This window comes from Pongo pygmaeus, chromosome 7 (genome assembly GCF_028885625.2).
Source record: "Pongo pygmaeus isolate AG05252 chromosome 7, NHGRI_mPonPyg2-v2.0_pri, whole genome shotgun sequence".
Lineage (NCBI taxonomy): Eukaryota > Metazoa > Chordata > Mammalia > Primates > Hominidae > Pongo > Pongo pygmaeus.
This window is the reverse complement of record NC_072380.2, coordinates 82,611,617-82,626,291: the sequence shown is the minus strand read 5'-3', so window position 1 is coordinate 82,626,291 and position 14,675 is coordinate 82,611,617. Positions and strand designations below refer to the sequence as shown.

Sequence of the window (14,675 nt, the reverse complement as noted above, 5' to 3'; positions counted from 1 at the left end):
CTTTGCTCTTAATCAACAATTCTGACTGGTAAGTAGTAAGGTTCAACCTCAAATAGCTGGTGTAAATTGCCAGGATACCAGGCTACTAAAAACAGCAAACTACAGTTAAATTCTCTTTCTTCTTTGTCATTTAAGAAAAGTTGAGCCCTTTCCACTCGGCTGTTTTCTTGCACAGGAGGGCCATAGTCAGCCATGGAGCACAGCAGGAAAGGCATAATCTTCAAGTCCCACTTCAACAAGCACTGGTAGTTGTGTGTGGCTACATGGTTCAACCATGCCTGGACCCATCCGGCCCATAGTAAGGTGCTGCATGGTGAGGTATCACACCAAAGTACATGCTGGCCAGGGCTTCAGCATGGAGGAGTTAAGGGTGGTTGGTATTCACAAGAAGGTGGCACAGAACACTGACATCTCTGTGGATCTGAGAAGGCAAAACAAGTCCACCGAGTCCCTGCAAACCAATGTGCAGTGCTGATGGAGTGCCGCTCCAAACTCATCCTCTTCCCCAGGAAGCCCTTGGCCCCCAGGAAGGGAGACAGTTCTGCTGAAGAGCTGAAATTGCCCCAGTAGCTGACAGGACTACTTACACCTGTCCAGAATGTCTATAAGAAGGAGAAAGCCTGAGGCATCACTGAGGAGGGGAAGAACTCCAAGGCCTTTGCTTGTCTCCACGTGGCCTGCACAAATGTCCAGCTCTTCTGCATATGGGTAAAAAGAACCAAGGAAGCTGCAGAACAGGATATTGAAAAAAAAATTAAGATAAAGCCCTGGGGACTTGCAATAAATCAACAGTAAAAAATAAAAAGGAAGAAAATAAAAGAAAAAAAGAAAAGTTGAGCCAAGTGTGGTGCCTCACGCCTATAATCCCAGCACTTTGGGAGGGCGATCACTTGAGGTCAGGAGTTCAAAACCAGCCTGGCCAACAAGGCGAAACCCCATCTCTACTAAAAATACAAAAATTAGCCAGGCATGGTGGTACATGCTTGTAATCCAAGCTACTTGAGAGGCTGAGGCAGGAGAATCGCTTGAACCTGGGAGGTGGAGGTTGCAGTGAGCCAAGATCATGTAACTACACTCTAGCCTGGGTGACACAGTGAGACTCTGTCTCAAAACAGAAAAGGAAAAATAAAATAAATAATAAATAAAAATTATATGAGCATGGTGATGTGCACCTGTAGTCCTTGCAACTCAGGAGGATGACATGGGAGGGTGGCATGAGCCCAGGACTACACCACTGCACTTGAGCCTGGGTGACAGAGTGAGACCCTGTCTCTAAAATGAAGAAAAGAAAAGAGAAGAAGAGACGAAAAGAAGAAAAGAAAAGAAAGATGGAAGGAGGGAAGGAGAAAAGAAAGAGAAAAATAAAGAGGAGGGAAGGAAGGAAGGGAGGGAGGGAGGAAGGGAGGGAAGGAGATAGGGAGGGAGAGAAAAAGAAAAAGAAAGAAGAAGGGAAGAGAAAGAAAGAAAAGTTGAAAAGTTCAGGGTAGCATCCAAATATACTCTACTGTTGAAGCTTAACACAAATGGTGGAAAGGAAAAGCTGATTAATACTCTTCTAAGCCAAAGTCCTTAGGACGATATTCAAAAACTTTATTCCTTTCAATAATCAAGGCAAAAGCGGAAGAGCAATCATGAATTGCAAGTTAACCTGGAATCTTGATTTTTACATTCTCTCATGTTAGAGCTTCCTTGGATCCTTAGAAAGCGAATTCTGAACAAGCTCATTTCTGCACCTTAGACAGCACATACTCGAAAAAGAATTGGTCTGTACCTTTCTACTTTATGTTTTACAAATTTCTGTATCCAAGGTTTCTGAAAATCATGTGAGTGAATTGCCTTGGGACAACTTCAGATCTGGTAAATAAACAACTTTGTTCCTCCTTATAAGCATAGATAGCTAGAAGCAAAACTCTTTTAGCCAGGGGTTGGAATTTCTCAAGAGAGAAATAAAAGATTCTTGACTTTCAAAGATTGCTAGTGATCTGAGGCAAAAAAGTTTAGAGCTGTTTTTCATTGACACTAGGATCTGTGATACAATTAGGCACCTTTCTCCCCTCCCAGCCCTTCCTTATCCAGAGGCTTATGGTAACTAGAAGACGACTAGTTGAAGCTCAAATTCTTTAAAGTGGACACTCACCTTATCAGGAACTAATCTATGACTTCAAACATCTCTAAGATATAAGAACTAAAACCACCACATTTTCAGCCAAATAGAAATTAGCTAAGTCTCATTTTCCCCTTTGTGTCATCCAACTGACATAAAGAATATTATTGTCCATTAAGCACTCATCAATGATGGCACAATGTAATCTCAGCATTTTGGAAGGCCAAGGTGGGAAGATCGCTTGAACTTAGGAGTTTGAGACCAGCCTGGGCAACATGGTGAAACCCCGTCTCTATGAAAAACATAAAAATTAGCTGGGCATGGTGGTGTGTGCCTGTGGGCCCAGCTACTTAGGAGGCTCAGGCAGAAGGATCACTTGATCCCACAGAGGTTGGAGTGAGCCAAGATCATGCCACTGTGCTCCAGCCTGGGCAACAGAGTGAGACCCTGACTCAAAAGAGGAAAAAAAAGGAGACCTACAACTCACTTTAACACAACATTTTGAAATTTTGAACACCAGGATGGTATTATGAATAAGTATTTTTCAAATTGGACTCATCCAACATCCTAAAATCAGTGCAATCAAAAGAGTAGGCATTTCATTGTCTTCTCAGAGACCAAAACTTGTGCAAAAAGTTAATATATTGATATATATTAAATGTGGTATAAACATGCTAAGAAATTCAGGTTATATACTGTATTAGTTTATTCTCACACCACTATGAAAAAAACTACCCAAGACTGCGTAACTTATAAAGAAAACTGGTTTAATTGACTCACAGTTCCACATGGCTGGGGAGGCCTCAGGAAACTCACCATCATGGCAGAAGGCACCTCTTCACAGGGCGGCAGGAGAGAGAATGAGTGCCCAGCAAAGCAGGAAGCCCCTTATAAAACCATCACATCTCATGAGAACTCACTGTCATGAGAACAGCATAGGGGACCTCCCCCCAATCATGATTTAATTATCTCCCCCTGGTCTTGCACTTGACACATGGGGATTATTACAATTCAAGGTGAGATTCAATGACACAGAGCCAAACCATATCATTCCATCCTGGCCCTTCCCAAATCTCATATCCTCACATTTCAAAACCAATCAAGCCTTTCCAACAGTCCCCCAAAGTCTTAGCTCATTCCAGCATTAACCCAAAAGTCCAAGTCCAAAGTCTTATCTGAGACAAAGCAAGTCCCTTCTGCCTATGAGCCTGTAAAATCAAAAGCAATTTAGTTCCTGGATACAATAGGGGTACAGGAATTGGGTAAATATTCAAAATGGGAGGAATTGGCCAAAACACAGGGGCTACAGGCCCCATGCAAGTCCAAAATCCAATGGGGCAGTTATGAAACCTTAAAGTTCCAAGATGATCTCCTTTGGCTCCATGTCTCATATCCAGTAATATGGACAGGAGGCAGGGAAATACTGCGTAGAAGAGGGCAGTTCCCTGGCAAAGGCCCCATCCTCAAGCCTGGAAACCCATGGCTGTAAATGGGAACAGGCATTCCTGTTTTATGCCCAATGTTGCCTTTTGGCCCACCATGCCCCCACCTATCCTGTACCCATATAAATCTGAAACCCCAGGCTCCATGAACAGAAGAGAAGCAGAGAAGGAGAGAAGAGAATGAGCATCTGAATGTCAAGAGGAGTTCATCTGGGGATGGTCAGAGAGGAGATTGGCTGTGGGATGGCCAAACTTCAGGGGAGGATCATCTTCCCACTCCATCACTCTTCCAGTTTCCCATCCATCCCACTGACAGCCACCTCAGTCACTCAATAAGATTCCTGTATTCACCATTCTTCAAGTCCCTATGACCTGATTCTTCCTGGACACTGGACAAGGACCTGGGTACCAAGAGGGCAGGGCATAAAAGGCTGTCACCCTGACTCTCCACTGAGCTGGTTTAACACTTAGTTGTCTGCAGATGACAACTGCTAGAAAAGCATTAATTGTAACACACCTCTAGATGCTACCATGGGGCCAGAGCCCAAAAGCGCCTGCCCTGGCTCCTGCACCTGCCTGTCTGCATGATCCCCCTCCTACAAGGTGTTTGAGCATGCAGTGGCTGAGCAAACAAGCTGCAACCCTGTTGCAAGTCCTGAGAGGGGGACAGAGAACTATCCTGTTTCACCAGGTCATGCTGATGCAAGAGGTGGGTTCCCACAGTCTTGGGCAGCTCCACCCCTGTGGCTTTGCAGAATACAGCCTCCCTTCTGGCTGCTTTCATAGGCTGGCATTGAATATCTGCAACTTTTCCAGTCACACGGTGCAAGCTGTCAGTTGAGCTACCATTCTGGGGTCTGGAGGACAGTGGCCCTCTTCTCACAGCTCCACTAGGCAGTGCTCCAGTGGGGACTCTGTGTCAGGGGGCTCCAACCCCACATTTTTTTCTGCACTGCCCTAGCAGAGGTTCTCCATGAGGGCTACACCCCTGCAGCAAACTTCTGCCTGGACATCCAGGCATTTCCATACATCCTCTGAAATCTAGGAGGAAGTTCCCAAACCTCAATTCTTGTCTTCTGCAGACCTGCAGGACCAACACCATGCGGAAGCTGCCAAGTCTTAGGGCTTGCACCTTTGAAGCAATGGTCTGAGCTGTATCTTGGCCCCTTTTAGCCATGACTGGAGTGGCTGGGATGCAGGGTACCATGTCCTGAGGCTGCACAGAGCAGGCCAGAAACCCATTTTTCCCTCTTAGGCCTCAGGCCTATGATGGGAGTGGCCACCATGAAGGTATCTGATATGACCTGGAGACATTTTCCCCATTGTCTTTGTGATTAACATTTGGCTCCTTGTTACTTATGCAAATGTCTGCAGCTGGCTTGAATTTCTCCCCGGAAAATGGGTATTTTTTTTCTATCACGTAGTCAGGCTGAAAATTTTCCAAACTTTTATGCTCTGCTTCCTCTTGAATGCTTTGCTGCTTAGAAATCTTTTTCTGCCAGATATCCTAAATCATCTCTCTCAAGTTCAAAGTTCCACAGATCTCTAGGGGAGGGGCAAAATGCTGCTAGTCTCTTTGCTAAAGCACAGCAAAAACCACCTTTATTTCAGTTCCCAACAAGTTCCTCATCTCCATCTGAGACCACCTCAGCGTGGACTTTATTGTCCATATCACTATCAGCATTTTGGTCAAAGCCATATAAGAAGTCTCTAGGAAGTTCCAAGCTTTCCCACATTTTACTCTCTTCTTTTGTGCCCTCCAAACTGTTCCAGCCTCTGCCTGTTACCCAGTTCCAAAGTCCCTTCCACATTTTTGGGTATCCTTAAAGCAGACCCCACTGTCTGTGTTACCAATTCACTGTATTAGCCCATTCCCACACTTCTATGAAGAAGTAACCAAGACTGGGTAATTTATAAAGCAAAGCGGTTTAATTGACTCACACTTCCACATGGCTGGGGAGACCTCAGGAAAGTTATAATCATGGCAGAAGGCACCTCTTCACAGGGTGGCAGGAGAGAGAATGAGTGCCGAGCAAAGCAGGAAGCCCCTTATACAACCATCGCATCTCGTGAGAATTAACTCACTATCACAAGAACAGCATAGGGGAAGCCCCCACCCCTCCATGATTCAATTAGCTCCACCTGGTCCTGCTGTTGACATGTGGGGATTATTACAATTCAAGGTGAGATTCGGGCAGCAACATAGAGCCAAACCACATCATAAACCAATTTTACAACAAAATTACTGTTAACTTTTTAAAGGTATAACAAAAGCCTTCTTATATTTTAAAGATATATATTGATGCTGGGCCTGGTGGCTCATGCCTGTGATTCCAGCACTTGGAAGTTCAAGCAGATCACTTGAGCTCAGGAGTTCGAGACACGCCTGGGCAACATGATGAAGCTCTGTCTCTACAGAAAATATATTTTAAAAAAATTAGCTGGATGTGGTGGCATGCCTCTAGGCCCAACTACTCGGGAGGCTGAGGTGGGATGCTTATCTGAGCCTGGGAGGTCAAGGCTGTAGTGAACCGAGATCACATCACTGCACTCCAGCCTGGGTAACAGAACAAGACCCTGTCTCAAAAAAAAATAAATAAATAAAGATACTTATTGAAATGTTAATGGATGAAATGATAAAATGACGTCTGGGATTTACTTTAAAATAATCCAGGGAAGGAGTAGGGGGAGTAGCAGATAGTGATAAAAGAAGATTGGCCATATTTTGAGAATTGTTGAAGTGGGATGATGGGTTTATTATATTCTTTCCTCTACTTCTGTATGTGTTTGAAAATGTCCACAATGAAATGTTTAGATAATAGTGTTGTAAATTCATGAATGATTAGGTTTTGCTTTAATATATGAGTCTTTCCATAAACCCATTAAATTATTTAAAAATGGATTTCAGTTCTCTTAATTGATCCTCCAAATCTATAGGTAAATGAATTTCTTCATCAAAATGTATTTACAACTTGCTTAACATTCATTTATTGAATGCACGTATTCACACAGACTTGGAAGTATTTATACTTTTAAAATCAGAATACATACAGTTTTCTATCTAGAAAGCATATGTAAGAAAAGAGATTCTAATGAAGCAGGCACTGCTGTATTGTGGGAGAGACCGACAGGTGACGTCAGGACACCTGGGAGTTCTAGCTCCAGCTCCACCACTAACAAGCTAGGAGACGTGGAGCAACCAATCAAGTCCTCTGGGCTTCAGTTTCATCTATTAAATTACAGTAATGTTAGCTGCTCTATCTGCTGCAGAGGGTGTTTGGGGATTCATATAAGTAGTAAATATAACAGCCCCCTAAATGGTTAAAAAAATAAAGTTGCTCTTTCTAGCAAGGCTTCATTAAAATGCACCACCAGATTAGAATCTGAGGCAGTGTCAACATAGAGTTGGGAGCAAAGAAATTCATCATCTAGCAATTGTTTTGCTGTGTGACACAAAACAACCAGTTTGGCTGAATTTCTCACTGACTTGTCCAAAGGGAGCAGATATTTCAGTCCTATTGTTGCAGTCCTTGGAAGACGGACCTTTGCCACGTGTGAAGTCAGGTACGGGGCTGAGCATCAGGCATTATGCTGGGTTGTTCTGCAGGGCTCAAGCTGAGTGCTGATGAGGCTAAAGGGAGGGGACAGTTGGGTAGATAGGGTCAGCACAGAGCCATTCAGGACCCTTAGGACCCTGTTAGAGACATTAAAAGACAAACAGCAGGAACCTGTACCAACAGCAAGCAGGAGAAGCCCCTTCTCTACCAGGGTCCTACATAGGTTGGTGCAGAAGTAATGGCAAAATCACAATTACTTTTGCACCGATCTAACACATCTTGCTAGCTCCAGATTGTTTTAGAAGCTGGCAACTTTCTGAAATATATATCCTCAAAGCCTCTTTCCTTTGTTCTGTGTTTCTTTCATCTCCATTTGTAATGCATTTAGCCCATTTTTGGCAGGAAGGCCTCTCTGGTGTGTGCTGGGGAGAACTGTCCAAGGAGCTGAAACTCTGCAAGTTTCGGTTCTACATAGACAGAGAGGGTGAGGCACTTGGAACCAAAAGATATGGGGAAATTCAGCCCAATAATGGCTTTCATCCCTTGAAGATAACAATATGGTTTTTGTTTTTGTTTTTGTTTTTGTTTTGAGATGGAGTTTCGTTCTTGTTGCCCAGGCTGGAGTGCAATGGCGTGATCTCTGGCTCACCACAACCTCCGCCTCCCAGGTTCAAGTGACTCTCCTGCATCAGCCTCCCAAGTAGCTGGGATTACAGGCGTGTGCCACCACACCTTGCTAATTTTGTATTTTTGGTAGAGACGGGGTTTCTCCAAGTTGGTCAGGGTGATCTCAAACTCCCACCCTCAGGTGAAACGTCCACCTCGGCCTCCCAAAATGCTGGGATTACAGGCATGAGCTATGGTGCCTGGCCGACAATAATGTCTTTAATTTATTAGAATACTTGTGTCATTTCTTTATGAAACTTTCACAGTTGCACAAACAGCCATTCTTCTCACTCTGCCGTAGAATGAAGGTAATGTTCCGTTGGAAATAAGACAAAACTCTTTCCCCTTCTTTTCTCTTTGAGCCTCAACAAGCAGCTTATATTAACCAATGCCTGCCTCTATGAAGTAGTGCAATTTTGCATAAGTCACAATGTCTCAGGGCAACTTCCTTCCTAATCAGCAAGATGAATGGGTTTTGTGAGCTTCTCCTATCATCTCTGTGATATTCTGAAGTTCTCATTCTCTGGTCCTTACCAGAATGCTTAGAAAAGAGAAGCTTTTATAATCTTGAACTCCTGAGCTCAAGTGATCCTTCCACCTCAACCTCCTGAGATACAGGGACTACAGGTGGGCCACCATGCCTGGTTAATTTTTTAATTTCTTATAGACACAGGGTCTGCTATGTTTTCCGGGCTGGTCTTGAACTCCTGGTCTCAAGCGATCCTCCTGCCTCCACCTCCCAAAGTGCTGGTACTACAGGCATGAGCCATTGTACCCAGCAAATGATTTTTCTTATAATTATTTGTATTCAAAAATCTTCCTAACATGCATTATAATCCTTCTGATGAATTCAAATTCCAAATTATAACACTAGCAAATTAAATCTAACAGACTATTAAAAGAATCAGGCCGGGCATGGTGGCTCACACCTGTAATCCCAGCACTTTGGGAAACTGAGGTGGGAGGATCACTTTAGCCCAGGAGTTCAAGACCAACATAGGCAACATAGTGAGACCTCATCTCTACAAAAATAAATAAAAAATGAAAAAACAACTGAGCATGGTGGCAATTTCCCATGGTTTCAGCTACTTGGAAGGCTGAGGTGGAAGAATTGCTTGAGCCAGGGAGGTTGAGGTTGCAGTGAGCAATGATTGCGCCACTGCACTCCAGCCTAAGCAACAGAGCAAGACCTTGTCTCAAAAAAAAAAAAAAAAAAAAAAAAAAGATCATATATCAAATCAAAGGAGAATTTATTCTGGAAATGTGAGGAAGGTTTGATATTGGCAAGCGCATTAATATAATTTGGTATTGGTCAAGCGCAGTGGCTCACACCTATAATCCCAGCACTTTGGGAGGCAGAGGTGGGCAGATCACTTGAGTTCAGGAATTTGAGACCAGCCTGGGCAACATGACGAAACCCCATCTCTACCAAAAATACAAAAAATTAGCCCGGTGTGGTGGCATGCACCTGTAGTCACGGCTACTCAGGAGGTTGAGGTGGGAGAATCACTTGAGCCTAGGAGGCAGAGGTTGCAATAAGCTGAGATCGCGCCACCACACTCCAGCCTGAGTGACAGAGTGAGATATATATATATATGTATATATATATATATACACACACATGTAAAATAGGTATCAGTAAGACTAAAGAGAAAGAATCTATAATTATCTTAGTTTATGATAAAAAGACAATTGATGAAATTCATGTATTTTTTCTTATTCCTAAACTAGCACTATAAGGAATTTTTATTTATATGGTCTTAAAATTTGCCTTAAACCAATCACCAACCTCATTTTTTTTTTTTTCTGAGACATGATCTCACTCTGCAGTCCAGGCTGGAATGCAGTGCCGCAATCTCGGCTCACTGCAGCCTTGACCTCCCAGGCCCAAGCAATCCTCTGGCCTTAGCTCCTCATGTAGCTGGGACTACAGGCACATGCCACTACACCTGGCTAATTTTTGTATTTTTTGTAGAGACGAGGTCTTGCCATGTTGTCCAGGCTAGTCTCAAACTCCTGAGTTCATGTGATCTGCCCACTTTGGCCTCCCAAAGTGCTGGGATTACAGGCATGAGCCACTGCGCCAGGCTGCCAACTTCATTCTTTAATAATGGAATTCACAAAAACTATTCATGTGTCTGTCCATGGTTCTTGAATCTCCTAAAACTATATACAACACTTTGTATGTCTATCTTTCTAGAATTCGCATTAATCAAATACTTAAAGGGATAGGACATACCAAAAACTCTATAGAGGTGTTACCATTAATATCAGGAAGAGGGGAAGGATGCTTGCTATTCGCTATTACCACTATTATTTAATAATATTCTGGAATTCCTGGCTAATACAATAAGACAAGAAACAGAACCAAGAAGCACAACTATTAGACATTAAAAAGATTAAATTATCATTATTTGAGGATGATGTGATTATAGTAAGTTCTTTAGATTGCAAGGCATAGAAGCATGCTGAAGTTATATTAGTTTTACTTATCAGTTTATTATGAAGATACGTGGGAAGTCAAGAGGAGAGGAATCAGCCCCATTGAGTGGTATGTTGCCTGGGACAAGAGAATATGTCTAATGATCTGATGGCAGATGTCCCTTGTTCTTCACTCCTGTGCTACACCACCAAGGTGATTGATCTCCTATTTCTGCTATAATTAACTAATTGGCAGAATCTATATGTCTCTTCTTTGTAAACAAACTTGCTTTTTCCTGCTCATATGGCCAAACTGAAGTCATCCTGACTCCGGGGCCAACCCTCCTATTAGTTCAAGGGAAATGAGAAGAAAAAATTCTCATTCTTGCTGTTGTTCAGGAATATCCACAACATTGTTCAGGACCACAATGCTTCAACCAATTGCTGGAATGTGCTATAATACTGAACACAGCCATCGCTAAACCTAATCCATGTGTATTTATTCTCTTCAATGCTTCTTTGGGAAAATCCAACTATCCATTGGCTTTCGTCCGGGGAAGGATAGCAGTTTCATTAATGAAGTCAAACTTGGGATATGACAGCTTCTCCTGGTAATTTACTTGGCTTTTAGGCTCACACAATCTGTTCCCATACATACTAAGTAATAATAATTATAATAATGATAATAATAGCTATTACTACTCTTTGAAATGGGGGCTGGGCGAGGTGACTCACACTTGTAACCCCAGCACCTTTGGAGGCCAAGGTGGGAAGATCACTTGAGACCAGGAGTTTAAGACCAGCCTGGGTAACATAGTGACACCCTGTCTCTACAAAAAATAAAAAATTTAGCCGGGCGTAGTGGTGCACACCTGTAGTCTCAGCTACTTGGGAGGCTGAGGTAGGAGGATCACTTGAACCTAGGAGTTGGAGGCTGCAGTGAGCTAGGATGGCATCACTGCACTCTAGACTGAGCAACAGAGTGAGACACTGCCTCAAAAAATAATAGTAGTAATTAAGAAATAAGAAATAGCCTAATGGTTAAGAGTATGACCTCTGGAGCCAGAATGGATTCGAATCCCAGCTTCATCACTTGCTAGCTGTGTAATATTGGACAAGATATTCAACTTCTCTGTGCCTCGGTTTCCTTGTTTATAAAAATGAGAATGATTGAGTTGTTTTGAGGATTAAATGAGTCATTGCCTATAAAGCACTTAGATTACCTAGTTAATACCATATAAACTGTTTGTTAAATAAATAGCTAATGCTTATTGAGCACTTACAATGTGCCTGACACTATGCTAAGTATTCTGCACGCATTTTTTCATTTAAATCCCATAATCACCCTATAATGATGACTCTTACAATATAACAGGGTGTTTAAAAGGGACTCTTTCTGTCTGAGTTTCAGCTGAGAAGAAAATAATACTAGCTAGAATTTCCACATTCCAAAGTGAGATGCTAACTGACTTCTGCAAGACTTGCAAAGGAGGTGATTAAGAACAAGCTTTGAGCCTGAGGTTAAAATACCCAGGAAGGGGGGTATTTTGGGGAAAGGGCATAGTAAATGAAAAGAGGAGAGTAGTTCCCTGACTACAAATCAAGTGAGGGGGCATTAAGGAGAGACTTAGAAAGCCCACCCTGTGTCTCCTGGAGTTCGGGGACTCAAGGGTCTAGTATCTTGTGCCTGCCATTTGATTCTGCAAGATCTAAAGAACTAGGACTTCCAACCTGCGGCTAGAGCAAGGACAGCTGCTTTCATAGGAGCAAGTTGACCTGCCAGAGATGGCAGGGCAGAAGTTTGTGATTTCCCTGGGCAGGATACTCACATGGGATAGGGCAGGCCTGGGAGTCATTTTACAAGGGACCTGACATCAGTGACATGGGACCTTAATCAGAAAATAGGGGGTGGGAGGTCACCAAAGCTTGTAAGTGACCAGCCCCAAGACAGCCATTCCTGTGTTGGGTGCTGCTAGTATGTTCCCGAGTGGGGGTCTCCAAAGAGCCAACGGAAACATCACATGAAAGAAAGAGTCAACTTGATCATCTATCAGCCCCAGAGAACTCCAGCCACAGCGTCAGTCAAGAAAAATCACTGATGGAGCATGGTGGCTTGTGCCTGTAGTCCCATCTACTCTGGAGGCTAAGGAAAGAAGATCACTTGAGGCCAGGAGTTTGAGACCAGATAGGGCAACATAGCAAGACCTCATCTCTAAAAATAAATAAATAATAGCCGGGAGCAGTGTCACTTGCCTGTAATCCTAGCTACTCGGGAGGCTGGGGTGTGAGGATCGCTTCAGCCCAGGAGGTCAAGGCTGCAGTGAGCTATGATCATGCTGCTGCTCTCCAGCCTGGGCAACAGAAAGAGACACAGTCTCTAAAAAAATGAAACAAAAATCCCAGAGGGGTCGGCTGCTCTGGTTGGGGATTGGGGTGGGAGAATGGGGGTTTAGGATTAGGGAAAACATAGGTTTGAAAGAGAGGAAGACAACAAGAGCCCAGTCCTTTTCTCTTTGCAGATTTATATAATCAATCACTGCTGACATCAGGGAAACAGAAAATGAAGCTCAAATTGAGATTTTTACATAGGACTAGGCATTTCAGTTACTGAAATGGGACTGTTTTGCAATTACATGTGATAGAGATAGTTACTCTACTCTAGTAGAGAAACTGGAGTAGTCCTAGGACTATCTTAGATTTCATCCCAGGGACAGAAAAAGGCTAGCCCTACCGAGTAGGGGAAAGAAAGCTATTTTTTACTTGTAACCCATGGAATCTGATTCTTTAAACAAGATGGTGGCAGTAATAATGATAATAACAATAACAACTCCTAACATTTACAGAGCTTACTACGTGCCAGTTCAGGTTTAAAGCATATAACATGTCTTTGCTCATTTAATTTTCACAACAATCCTAGGAGGTAAACCTATGGAGTTTTGTAAGACCCATTTACAAAAAAAAAAACCTGATGCTTAGAGGAATCAAGTACCTGCACATGGTAATAAAGCTCACTGGCAGATCACCTTCTGCCCCGAGCAACTTGAGAGCAACTTGAGAGCACAATAGCAAGTCAGAAGCTGTCTCATATGGACATATGGACATAGGAGTGATTGAAAAGGGGCATCGACTTGCTCCAAAACCCCCACGATTATCTTCATATCCCAGACTTCCTGTGGGCTCCACATAGTACCCTGATCTACAGGGACCTCTCTAACTCATGAGACCAATGGAAAGTGTTCCTGAGTAGGTCTTTTTTGGAAAGACTAAGGGAAGATTCATGACATACTGCTGTGGTTTTATAGCAGCCTTCCTGAAAGGTATCTAGCCTTTCCTTTCCTTGAGAGTGCCTTGGATTTTTTAATTAACTTAAGTCTGGGACTTGCCTGAGGGCCTGGTACTCCTTGCTCTGTTGAGTTTGAATTGGGTACAGAATCCTGTTTGTCAGGTCTGAGGTTTTTCTTCTGATACAATCAAACAATCCTTAGCCTTACCTGACAGTCTTGTTCCCGTGTTCCTCATAATTGATAAGCCAAACCGTGGGGTCCTGAGCCAATCCCATGCCCACTTGGCTCCCAGCACTTCACAGCTGCAGCCCCCAGGGTGGCATATCCCATGTGGCTTCAGTCTTACAATACCCACTACCTGGACCCTCCTGTCAAAACTCCCCTCATCCCCATTGTAGTCAGTAAAGTGATTTTTGTTTCAAGTTCTTGAGGTAAGATATGAGACGATAAGTGAGGATAAACTGGGCGTTAAGAGCTAAGGTAAGGTCCAGAGTTTGAAAGATAACAAAAATCAGCTGAGCATTTCAATGGCTTGAGCTTGAGATTTCCAAAAGTAGTATGAATGTAAAGATTTTCTTACTATAAAAATGAATGTCTCCTAATGACTTATACCTTTATTATTATACCTGAAGGATTAAGAATAAAATCATATACCGTTAGGAAGACAGACATTGACAAATAGGTAAAAATAAAATACTAATAAACATAGCCAGTTGAGCATGGTGGTTCACACCTGTAATCTCAGCACTTTGGGAGGCCAAGGTGGGTGGATCACTTGAGGCTAAGAGTTTGACACCAGCCTGGCCAACATGGCAAAACCCCACCTCCACCAAAAATACAAAAATTAGTCCAATGTGGTGGTGCATGCCTGTAATCCCAGCTACTCAGGAGACTGAGGCATGAGAATTGCTTGAACCCAGGAGGCAGAGGTGCAGTGAGCCGAGATCATGCCTGCATTCTAGCCTGGGAGACACAGCGAGACTGTCTCAAAAAAAAAGCCACATGGCATATATTAAGCCATTATGAACAATTTGGTACTGGTGTATGAAGAGATAGAGATAAATAAAAAAGAACATAGAGACTTCAGAAATAGTCTTGAATATTAACATTTTGTCTAAGATAAAGGCTAGTTCCAATTCAGAAGGAAAATAAATGGTGTTGAGACACTTGGCCAGCCATATGGGAAAAAAAATCAAGTTTC

The 14,675-nt window shown here is 43.0% G+C and overlaps 1 pseudogene; it reads left to right on the top strand.

Moving 5' to 3' along the window:
- The first annotated feature begins 274 nt into the window (after positions 1 to 274).
- On the top strand, positions 275 to 795 carry LOC129042093 (large ribosomal subunit protein eL13-like; annotated as a pseudogene).
- The last annotated feature ends 13,880 nt before the right edge of the window (positions 796 to 14,675 follow it).